Source organism: Suncus etruscus, chromosome 16 (genome assembly GCF_024139225.1).
Source record: "Suncus etruscus isolate mSunEtr1 chromosome 16, mSunEtr1.pri.cur, whole genome shotgun sequence".
Classification (NCBI taxonomy): Eukaryota; Metazoa; Chordata; class Mammalia; order Eulipotyphla; family Soricidae; genus Suncus; species Suncus etruscus.
This window is the reverse complement of record NC_064863.1, coordinates 74,993,806-75,006,214: the sequence shown is the minus strand read 5'-3', so window position 1 is coordinate 75,006,214 and position 12,409 is coordinate 74,993,806. Positions and strand designations below refer to the sequence as shown.

Sequence of the window (12,409 nt, the reverse complement as noted above, 5' to 3'; positions counted from 1 at the left end):
GCTAAATGGAGCTTAGAGAGGCATTTTATCAGACATTGCCATTAAATATTAATTTGCTATTAGTTAATTCAGACTTGGCATCTGGGATGTATACCTGTTAATATAAAAATCAGTCCTAAATTTCTACTACTTAATAATACACTTGGACCATAGAAATGATTACATTCTGTATTTCCTTTTACCTGTAAGCTACCTTGGCTTCTGTTATGCTGCAAAATCAATAAAAGGAAGTTCAAAGGCATTGTAGTAGGAGACTACAGAATTAGTCTCCAAGGATAATAGGAGTAAACGTAGTTATACATTTACTGAAAGTAATAGAAGTAAGAGAGTAAAAAGTTTAAGGTACATGTCTTACATGCAGGCAACTTCAGCTTTATGCCAGCATCTTATATGGTTCTCCAAAACTGTTAGGAGTGAGCTCTGAGCACAAAATTGGTATTGAGCCTGGAGCACTTTTGGGTCTGACTCCATTTCAATCCCCACCTCAACTTCTTCCCTCCAAGGCATCTCACATTACTTTTTACTATGAAAGACTGAGAGGTCTTCAGGCAGCATATGGCACATTAACCTAGTTAGTGACACATTGTTTACAAGAGACATTCTTTACTGTAGATCAATCTTTACCTGTTGTTAAAAACCACTCACTGTCTCACACTACTGTAACTTTATTCTTTTTGCATCAAAAGTAAGCCAGAATTTTATGCAGTCACACAGACTCTATAAGGCAGCAAAAAAGATGTAAATTTTAATAAACAGAAGTCAGGTATAAAGTCATATGTGAAGATGAATGCATCATGACCTAATAAAGTTCACAAAAAGAGTAGAATAAAAACATGAAAGGTCTAGAGACAAAATTAGAGCATAGAAAGCGAGCACAGTAAATTATAAGACCTAAATGGACTGCAAAGGACAAGATAAAAATATACAGAGTAAGAATTAAGTGACCTCTAGAAAATAGTAGTTAATAAAAACACAAAATAAGGGGCTGAAGTGACAGCATGGAGGTAGTGCGTTTGCCTTGCATGCAGAAGGACAGTGGTCCAAATCCCAGCATCCCATATGGTCCTCTGAGCCTGCCAGGAGTGATTTCTGAGCATAGAGCCAGGAATAATCCCTGAGCATCACTGTGTGACCCCCCAAAAAAAACAAAAAACAAAAATTAAAAAAAACCCACAAAATAATAGGTTAAAATAACAGATAAAACCCCACAAATTATAAAATAAATTATAATTATCAAGATAAAAGAAAGACATGGACTCATATATAAAAATACACACATACACTGCTCACACCTATCAAGATCATTTTACAGTATATTTTTGTATTTTTAGAGGAAACCTAGGGAATTTTCATTATTATAAACTTTGTGGGTTTATCTGATGTCTACTCATGTCTCAGATCAAGGGTTTCAAAACTACTGCTACCAGGGCCCCTCATCTACTGCTGAGCCAAAGTGTTCTTTCAGATTAAGGCCCCTGCTTTCCATGCTACTGACCTAATTTCCATGCTACTGACCTAGCACTGCATATAATCTCCAGGATACTGTTGGAAGTGAGACCTGAGCACATAATAAGGAGTAGCCCTTGACACCTGAGCACCACCAGGTGTGGCCCAAATATCAACCCCCCCTCCCCAATACAAACAGGATAGATTGAAACAAAATGGTAAGAACTCGAGGGCATAAGATATTATCCAATTATTTTCCATCATGTTTTTGGGCAAGAACAACAAAGAAATGGACTTAAAGCTCATTTTATGAGTTCATGTTAAGAAAATAGTTCATAATACTTTTGTCAAATAAGAAAAAATAAAGAAAATATATTTTTGGGCCACACCCATTGATGCTCTGGTACTCCTGGTTATGTGCTCTGAAATTGCTCCTGGCTTGGGCGACGAGATGGGACACTGGGGGATTGAACCACAATCTGTCCTAGGTAAGCCACATGCAAGACAAATGGCCTACTGGTGTGCCACCGCTCCAGCTCCTAATTTTTATTATTAAAAGTAACACTGAAATATAATTAAATTATAATTAAGATGCAAATGTATGGAAATTTTGTTTTGGAGCCACCCCAGCAGAGCTCAGGTTTACTCTTGGCTCTATGTTCAGGGATAATTCCCAAGAGGGCTCAGGGAGCTACATGTTTTACTGGTTATCAGACCTGTCTTGGCCACATGCAAGGTCAGTGTCCTAACCTTGTAGAAATTTCCATATACAGTAACCAACCTTCAAGTAAGCATCTAATAAAACTGACAAGAGAAAAAGTTGGAAAATATTAGTGTAAATACTTTTACTTTTACTGCTAAGTGAAATACTTGATCACTTAATACATATGAGTTTGCAAATATTTCAATTTACAAAATAACACATAGGTTTGATTAATAAATTACACAGGGAAGGAAGAACAGACAAAAATGCTAATCCAAATTGTGGAAAACAAAAGGATTATTTATTATCATTTCAGTCTTTTGAGTGATTATAATCAACAAAGTTTGTTTTTTTGTGTGATTCTTTTTTAAAAAAAAGTCATACATCATGTTGAATGTAGTTTATTTAAAGCTGCAAGACTAGTACAAACTGGTGCACACACCTAATTTTTGGAGAGCTTTATCACTCAATAAAGAAGAAAGAAAGCTTTCAAAAATATAGATAAATCAATGTCATATACTGTAACATAATGGAAAGATAAAACTTTCATGATAATACCTAAAAGATACTTTGAAATCATCTGAAATGATCCAGCACCACTTATTATTTCAATGGTCAATGTTGTGAAATAAAATGAACATCTCAAAATTAATAGATGAGCACAAAATCATAGTCAATGCTGAAAACTAAGAGATCTTTCTTTTAAATCAGGGACAAGACATGACTTTTCACTCACTACCACTATATTTAATTCAGCATTAAAAATCCTATAGGATATATAAATATATATATATATTAGTACAAGTATATTATATATTAGTACAAGTATAGTTAGTATAAGTGCCATATATTTTATATATTATTATATAATATACATCATATTAATTATTATATATTATAATATTATATGTTACATTAGAAATATTGAAAACAACAAAGTTTTGGGGTCACAATAGCCAGGCTCTGGAAACAACCAAGATGCCCTTCCACAGACGAATGGCTAAAAAACTGTGGTAAATATACATAATGGAATATTATGCAGCCGTCAGGAGAGATGAAGTCATGAAATTTTCCTATACATGGATGTACATGGAATCTATCATGCTGAGTGAAATAAATCAGAGGGAGAGAGGGAGAGAGAGACGCAAAATAGTCTCACTCATCTATGGGTTTTAAGAAAAATAAAAGTCATTTTTGTAACAATCCTCAGAGACAATGAGAGGAGGGCTGGAACACCAGCTCACTTCATGAATCTCGCCACAAAGAGTAGTGAGTACAGCTATAGAAATAACTACACAGAGAACTCCATAATCAAGTGAATGAATGAGGGAACTCTGTCTGGAGTACAGGTGGGGGTGAGGTGGGATGGAGGAAGATTTGGGACATTGGTGGTGGGAATGTTGCACTGGTGAAGGGGGTGTTCTTTACATGACTGAAACTTAATCACAATTATTTATGTAATCAAGATGTTCAAATAAAGAAGAAAAAAAGTAAAAAAAAATCAATACCCCCAAATCTACTCCATTCCTATATGCAAATATTAAATAAAAAGAATTCAGTTTTATAAAAGTAATCCCATATTTTACTGTATCCAGAAGAGTTGCATAAGGAAATAAAATGTACAAATTCAGTGAAAAGCCTTATAATAAAAATCGATGGTTTCTGTTCAAGCCACAGAACAAGATCAAAATTAGGAAAACATTCCATGTTTAAATAGAATCAGTGTCCATTCTACCAAAATAATTTCAAATTCTGATAGTGTTTTTAAAGAAATTTTTAAAAGAAAATAGAAAAATATAATGATTTCATATAAATTCACAAAAGACCTCTAATAGATATGAGCATCTGAGGAAGAAAAAAACGAAAGCCAAATAATCTTAGTTTATTTCAAGCCATAAAGCAAAGACAATTAAGGACAATACTGTGCAGTATTAGAATAAAATTAAGACAGAGATCAATGAAATGGAAATAAAAGCTCAGATGGAACTTCACACAATTACTGATTTTTTTATTCACAAAGGGTCTGAGACACAAATAACACTTTTTATTGGAAAAACTGAAATATTAGTGAAAAAGCATGATTCTGGACTTTTAATCCCATATACAAAGTAAACCAAATGCTTTTGAAATTTCAAAATTTTACTCTAAATTGTTATCAGCATGAGAATTAAATTCAATGCTACTTTGATACTTCAAACATTAGAAATAGCTAACATAATAAAATAATCAGATTAATGTCACTGTAAACTAAAATTTCCTTTATTTTTTAATTTGTATTGAGTCACCTTGTATTAACAACACAGCTATCATTATACTCTAGGCATACAAGATAACAATCCCTTTCCCAGTCTCTGCTTCCTTCCAGTAATGTACTCTCTTTCTCAATCTACCTTCTTCCTACTTCTGTAGCAGGTGCTTTCTTCCCTCTCTAGACACTGTATTTACAATACTATTACTGACAGAGCATCATTCATATCACTTTACCACCTTTCAGCATCATTTCCTCTAATGCTGTCTATTAAAGGTAAGACATTTTTTAAACAAACAAAAATCTCTAAAGCTACAATTCACAGACTTTTTTTGACATGAGGAATAGGTTTTGCATTTTTATCACAATATTAACAATAAAAATTTCAGGAAAACATCTACTAAGAAAACTTCAATATTGTATTTTAAATATGCCTCTCAGTCATTGTTATAATACATGATTTTAGTTTCCAGGCTAAAAAATAAGAAAAAACTCAATGATGTATAAAGGGCGTAAAAGTTTTTTTCCCTTAAAAGTAACAGTCTGTGATTATTAAAACTTGAGTTATCCATGAATCTAATCTACTTTGAGACACATATTTAAAATGTGCATTCTTCTGACATTAGACAAATGTCCAAATATCCAAAGACTTTTTCTTAAAGTAAACAACCAATTATTTCTCAAGATTCTTTGAACACATACTTTCCATGTTAATGTGAATTGAAAAGATATATTAAAGTAAATAGTTTACTTTTATCAAGACTTTCACTAATTTTATTAAAATTTCACATAATCAGGTTTTTCTCTTATGTGGTGTTTTGTTGTTGTTGTTGTTGTTGTTGGTAGGCCATAACCAGTGGTGCTCAGGGCTAACTCCTGCCTCTATATAAAGAATCAATCCAGGTCCTTTGGGCAACCATATGGGATAGCAGGGATCAAACCCAGGTCAGCCATGGGCAAGGCAAATGCTCTGACCCATGTAATTATTAATTAGTAAATGGTATTAGAAATTGTAATTATTTCTCTATTCTTCATCATTCAAATTTTGCTCGAAAATTTTATAACTATAGTAGTCAGTTCTACACCATGGACCTAAATATTTTTCATTAACATTTTTACTAACAATAAAAGATATTCATTTTTATATTTATATGAACTATGATGCATGAGACAAGGACATAGAATTTAGGGTATATGTTTTGATTACTAAAATGTGCAGATCTGGTAAATAAGTGCTTATGCAAGATACGCTCAACCAAGCTGCATATTAGATTACATTAGCCATTGAAACATATCAGAGATTTCTCTAACATACTAATATTCAGCCATACAATAAAATTTCTTTGATTAAAGAGGAATTTGACTGCATTTCAAGTTTTTAGTTTAAATTAAGTTGTTAGTTAAGATTTTAATTGTATTTTAAATAAAAAATATCAAACTAAACACACAATAACAATAAAACTGAGATAAAAGGAAAACAGGGAAGGAGAAGAGTAAAAATATGTTATGAATTTAGTCATGGTAAAACCTGTAGGCTCTAACTTCCCTGAATCCTGAAAAAAATTAGGAATCTGGTAGTGTTTATAAAGAAAATACACGTGTGGTATATAAAAGAAATGCATACCCTTTCCTTCAATGAAACTGCAGAAAAATATCTTCTGCTTATTTTGGGAATAAAATTATTATATGGTAAAGCCTTACAATAAATAATAATGTCAGTTTTCACAAGTCTTTTCCTTATATTTCTAGATACAGAACATGGGATCACACCAAATTTTATTTCAAAAAAATGATGCCAAGATGCTTGAGGAATCCATCTATTCACGATCACCTATGTGATTTTGATGGCTTACTTTAATCACTGGATCTGCGAGCAATTTTTTAATGATGACAGGATTGTATAAGATGATCAATCTCCTCATAAATCATGTTATAATATGGATTCAATATATCATTTAAGCACTTGAAATGTGTCAAAAATTCACACTGGCTCTCAACGAATAAAATATACACAACTTTTTCTATGTCCAGTGCCTACAGTCCAGAAAAAGTATGTGCACTCTCGTTCCTAGCTAGCCATGAAAGAATGGTTCAGAGAAAAATTAGGGCCATTCTGAAAAACAAACAAAAAAGCACAGAGCTATGGTTTAGGGAGTTTAGATAGATAGTTTAGAACCCAGAAATATTATTTGTTGTGGAAAACCCTACATTTTAACTCTTCCTTTTTTATCATACTTCTTTTCTGGTCTCCCCAAATATATATTAATCTTCTATCTAGTTTCTTGATCTCTACTTTAATATATCACAGATAGGAAAATCTTGAATTAAATTAACTTTTTTAACATAAATTTTATAAAGAAAATATGTTTCTAGATTTTGTGTTATTTCTATGTTTTATTCTGTCCACTTTGTGCCTCCATATCAAATAAAATATTTCATTGTGGAAATATATATACATAAATGTACACTTTAATTTATGGTATGCTTATTGTTTCCAAAACAAACTATAATTCTTTTCATTTCCAGGTATTCGTACTCCCAATAATGTTTGCAGTTTTCAAAATTAATAAAACTGTTAATATTTACTGTGAAACTTTTACATTCAATTATTATCAAGAGCTAATCATAAAATTGTATAGAGTTCATCCCACCAACATTTTAATATTTTTCTTTTCTTAATGACACAGTAAGCATTTAAGAATCTATTTTGAGGGCCAGAATTATAGTATAGTGGGGTATATAGTGAGTAAGATTCAATGCCTAGCATTCCATATGGTCCCATTAGTCTACCATTAGTAATTTCTGAGCACAAAGCCAGGTTTAACCCCTGATCACCTCAGGTGTGGACCCAAAACAAATGAACAACAAAATATGGATCTGGTAGTTTAATGATTCAAGATTCATTGTGTTCCAGAGTTCGATTGAACATGAAATCAATCACAGAAACCTCTTCGTATCATTATTTTTTTAATTTTATTTTAAAGAGCCAAATATCCATCCTAAGACTTTACACATCCAATGATTCTGCAAGTCTTCTAATGCTGTCCTACATTTTCAGTTTGCTTTATGATTTTTAATTAACACCGTTATTTAAACACCTTGATTACAAATATGTTTGTAGTTGGGTTTCTGTCATGTAAATAACACCCCCTTCACCAGTGCAACATTCCCATCATCAATGTCCCAAATCTCCCTCCTCCCCACCCCACCTCCGCCTGTGTTCTAGACAGGCTTTTTAATTACCTCATTCATTCACATTGTTATGAGAGTTCTCAATGTAGTTATTTCTCTAACTGTACTCATCACTGTTTGTAAATGACTCTTTTCATCAGAAGTGAAACAAATCAGCGAACAATATGGTTGACCGAACTTAATTTAATCATATATCTACAATTAGTTTACTATAAATATTAAGTTTTCTAGGACCTTAGTATGCTTTGTGCTTTATTGTTTTTGATAGGTATCTTTCCTCTTCAATGACTAATCACTTCCTTTATTCACAAAATTCTACCACCTCCCTTCCACGTAATCTTGTTGAAATATTTCAAGTGACTTTACCTTGGAATTAAAGTTTTATCAGTTGCTCTTCTATAAGATATACAAATGGCTTCTATTGTTTTTAACAGTTACTTAAAACAATTCTTAATTCTGGGGCACAGCGGTGGGGCATTAGCTTTGCATGCAGCTGACCCAGGATGAACCTCGGTTCCATCCCTGGCTTCCCATATCGTCCCTAAGCCAGGGGCAATTTCTGAGTGCATAGCCTAGAATAACCTCTGAGTGTCACTAGTTGTGGCCCCAAAACAAACAAACAAAATTTTTATTTATCTCTAATTTAGTCAATCTGATTTAGTAAACTTATTAGCTAAATAATTTGCTGTCAAATAAAGCAGTCTTCAAGGACCGGAGCAATAGTACAGTGGTAAGGCGTTTGGTTTGCACTTGGCCAACACAGGACATACCTGGTTCAAATCCTGGCATCATATATGGTCTCTGGAGCCTATCAGAAGTGACTTCTGAGTGCAAAGCCAGGACTAATCCCTGAACACAGCAGGGTGTGATCAAACAGAACAAAACAAAACAAAAGCAGTCTTTCTTGGTTTCTCCCATATTAATAAAACACTAAACCAAGAGTTTAAACAAATGCAGACATAATTTTCAAAACACATTAGGGTGTCTTAGAGAGCCATTAAAAAAAGCCTATAAGCTAAAAATCTTAGTGAAAATTATTGTCATATATGTAGTGACTAACATACATCAGTCTTTTGAACTTGGGGATACCTTTAACCAAACCAGGAAATCTCATATACTGGGAGAACAAAACAGTGCCACGTTTCCTTCCCCAAAATGGAAACCTGTTGAAAGATTGATAACTAAGAGTGATTTAGCTCAATTTCATCTTTCTCAGAGGTTTTTTTTTTTTGCATCTGATCAATTTCTGCTGATAGTATGTGCCAAATGTACTAAACGGAATGGATTTGTTTCTAAGGAAATGCTCTGGGCAAATTAACTAAAGAATTACATCTCCTAAAGCAAAGCATTGCTACCTCTTTAGCTCAACACACTAATGCAAACATGCATATGTAAGCACATAAATTGTTTCAGGTTAGTCTCTGTGCTCAGAGACACAAATAAACAATGCTCATTAAAGTTTTAATCACTGCAATCTAGACATTCAAATGTGTCAAATGTCAGCTGCTGCATATAACTTACTTGTATGACATTTACACAGATAGAGACAGCGCCAACAATTAAGGAAGTTTTTTTTTCAGTTTATAATCCAATAAAAAAACACCTTTGCAATCTTTTAGGAAGTGAATACACTGGGTCACCTTGTGCACTGTTGTCATAGGAACAACAGAGAGAGAACAAAGACACAAAGGACTTTCCTTAGAAAAGAAGAGAAAGCATGCCCAGTATATGTCAAAGAAAAATAAGGTTGCCTTAGGAATGCATAAACGTTGAGCTTCTGGTGAACTTGAAACTTTGGCAAAAGCAATGAAAAAACTCAGTTTTTAAATAAAATAGGCATCCTATTCAAGAAGAGTGAGCAAGCCATTTACCAGAGGATGAAGTAGATTAAGACGAGTAAATATTTCTTGAGTTGATAAGAAATAACTCCATTGTTCCCACCTACTGTTTATACTCTAGTCTTTCTCAAATTTATCACTCTCAATTATACTCACCAATTTCTCATTCATTGAGAGTTGCAACTCATATAGATTATTGTTATTATTTCTTTTATACTTAACAAAACAAATAATTATATAGATGTTTTCCTTAATCTCAACCTAATTCTAAGTAAAATCAACATTATTCTAAGCATCTATTATCTGCTACATACATTCGAAACATTTCATAAACATATTTATTCAACTATCGTGATAATTTTCTGCTGTGGATGATATTGTTTACAAATGGAAAATGTTTGCCACAGACAGTTTATGGAACAAATTGAAGGTTATACAAATAGTGGATCAGAACTAGAACTACACAGAATGGCTGCAGAATTCTCTTTTTTTTTAACAGGAAGAAATATGCCTTATATTAGAAGTCTTATACGTAAAGAGAAGCTGTTTTTCACAGTATAGGAAAGGACATGAAAAGGCACATGTTCACCATTGAAACACCACTGTGCTATAGGAACAAACAGAGCCACTAATAACATAGAAAATCCAAGACAAGGGGATGTGTATGAACACATCACATTTTTTTATTATTATTTAAGACCTTTATTAACAGGTGCTTACAGTTTGTTGACTTTAATTTTAGAAAAAAATCAAGTTGTAAACTTTTTAATTACAAATTAAAAAATGAGGTTCTTAAAAAATCTCAACTTGATCAGATATGAAACAATTTAAAAACCTTTAAAGGTGTATTGAGAAAAACCAAGCTTCTTTTTTTCCTCTAAAAACACGTTTGTCCTTACTAAAAAGTGACTTCTTTGGGTAAAAATTAATAAAAACCCCATGCAGCATAGATAATGCAGATAGTTCTAGTTATTTGGTCAGTGAGCAAATAGCAAGCACCTTGGTCTTCAGCTCCAATCTTTTGTTCATTCCTTATTGCTCGAATTTTATATTCATTTTTTCTTGTTGGATGACTAAACCGGATGATGGTAAAGATGGTAAACCGGCATTTACTCAGCCCTGCCCTGCTCACCCAAAGTGGACGAATTCTCAGCTGATGAATCAACTGCTTTTGTCTCTTTGCCATTTTGTAGTTTGGGGTTTTCTGGGCGTCTGAGAGGGTAATTGAAGTCATGACATACCAACGTTGAGGTGGCTGCTGACCTTGGGTCTCACCTTGATTTTTCCTTGTCTTCTTCATCGCGTCCTCTCTAGGTTGTCTTTGGCGAGAAGGGCCCCTGCGGAATCGTGGTCTATAGACTCGATACAAATTCTGCCTCACTGGTCTACCTTGTTCGCCCGCACCCTGGTTGTCAGCACCCTCTATCACTTCTCCCTGTACAGGAAGGTTGGAATTCTGTGGTCCACACCCATAGGATCTCTGTATGTAGTAAGGTGGAAACTGTCGCCTGCAGTAGGGCCAACATTGTTGGGCCTGGCCTTCCAGCGCACCCTCCGACATCTCAATCTTTCCCCACTCTCTCTATTCTGGTAATTCTGCTGGTAATTGGGTGGAGGAACCCATCTCTATTGGTTACCTTCTCCTACCTGTTTACTGCCTTGCACTGAAACTACACCAGGGCCTGTAACATTTGCTGCCTCAGCACCCTTTCCTCCTTCAACACCACACTCCTCAGTCTCTCCATCTCCTACACTGCGAAGGTACTTCCTGGGGTTATTCTTCTTTATGGCAATCTGATGTACAAATACATTTTCATTGGTGTCACTCCTGTTGTTGAAACCAATCCTGGCAGGAAACTTGGGTCTGCGTCATGCAATGTCAGTGCCTTTCATGTGCATGTACTATTTCTCCCATCCCAGTTTGGTTTTTTATGATAGCTATAATACTCAACTTTGTTGTATCTACTGCTTAAAATAAAAAAAGCAATAAGTACTGAATATATCCTATTTCATTTATAAAAGGTTACATATTAAATACATCCTTTCCCTTTTCTCTTTTGTTCTCATGGTGCGCCTTTTTCTCTTTCTTCCTAATTTAAATTTTGTTTGTTAGTTTGTTTTGTTTGGGCATTCCACCCAGCAGTGCTCAGGACTTACTTCTGTCTGTGCTCAGAGGTCATTCCTAGCTATTCTCAGATGACTATATGTGGTGCAGTGGTTCAAGCCCAGATCAGCAGCAATTAAGGTCTCCATAAGAACGAGGTAATTTATCATAAACTATTATAAATCAAGAAGTATTAAAAGCACAAACATAATTACAAATTAATTATAATCATATATTATATTATACATGTTATATATAATCATAAATATTTAAGTACAAAGTTAAAATCTTTCATTTTATTTTTCATGTGTTTTTATACATGGAGACTTTCAGACTGTGAGAGGTACACCTGTTTAAACACTAAGTCCCAGAGCTTTGGGTTGGTCTGCAGCCAGTATCAACCATCTTGAATTTTTATATTTCGCCTCACTGGAGCTCCAACCTGAGTTAAAGCACAGAACCCAAGAACTAAGCTCTGTGTGGTCAAGTTCCCAACACCTGGGCAGAATGAGAAAATTTCAAAATGTATGTTTGACTGTTGATAGCAATTTTATTTTTCCTTTATTTGACTTCAATTTCATCACAGAATTATATGTGAATAAAGATAAATCCATAGAAAATTATCTAGAAGAGTTAATTTATATTAATTTATTAAAGATATTAGGAAATGGTAATAGGAACCACTGATGTATGACATATTTAGTGATATCTGGGGACCTAGTGAACTGCTAGATTATGAAGGTTTCCTTTCATTTCCATTTTTATTTTCTATTCTTCTTTCTTTTTTGTGAGTTTTTACTATTTTATGTGTTCTACTTGCTTTTCTTTTTGTAGCACATAGTATTCTGCCTTCATCTTTTTACTTTCATCCCTTCCCA

General features: G+C 33.7%; 1 protein-coding gene and 1 pseudogene across 2 annotated transcripts in view; both read right to left on the bottom strand.

Annotated features, from left to right (window-relative positions):
* Positions 1-12,409, bottom strand: part of ARHGAP24 (Rho GTPase activating protein 24) — a 361,899-nt gene that overhangs the window by 306,679 nt on the left and 42,811 nt on the right. The window lies entirely within an intron of this gene.
* On the bottom strand, positions 10,457-11,494 carry LOC126032544 (Y-box-binding protein 1-like; annotated as a pseudogene).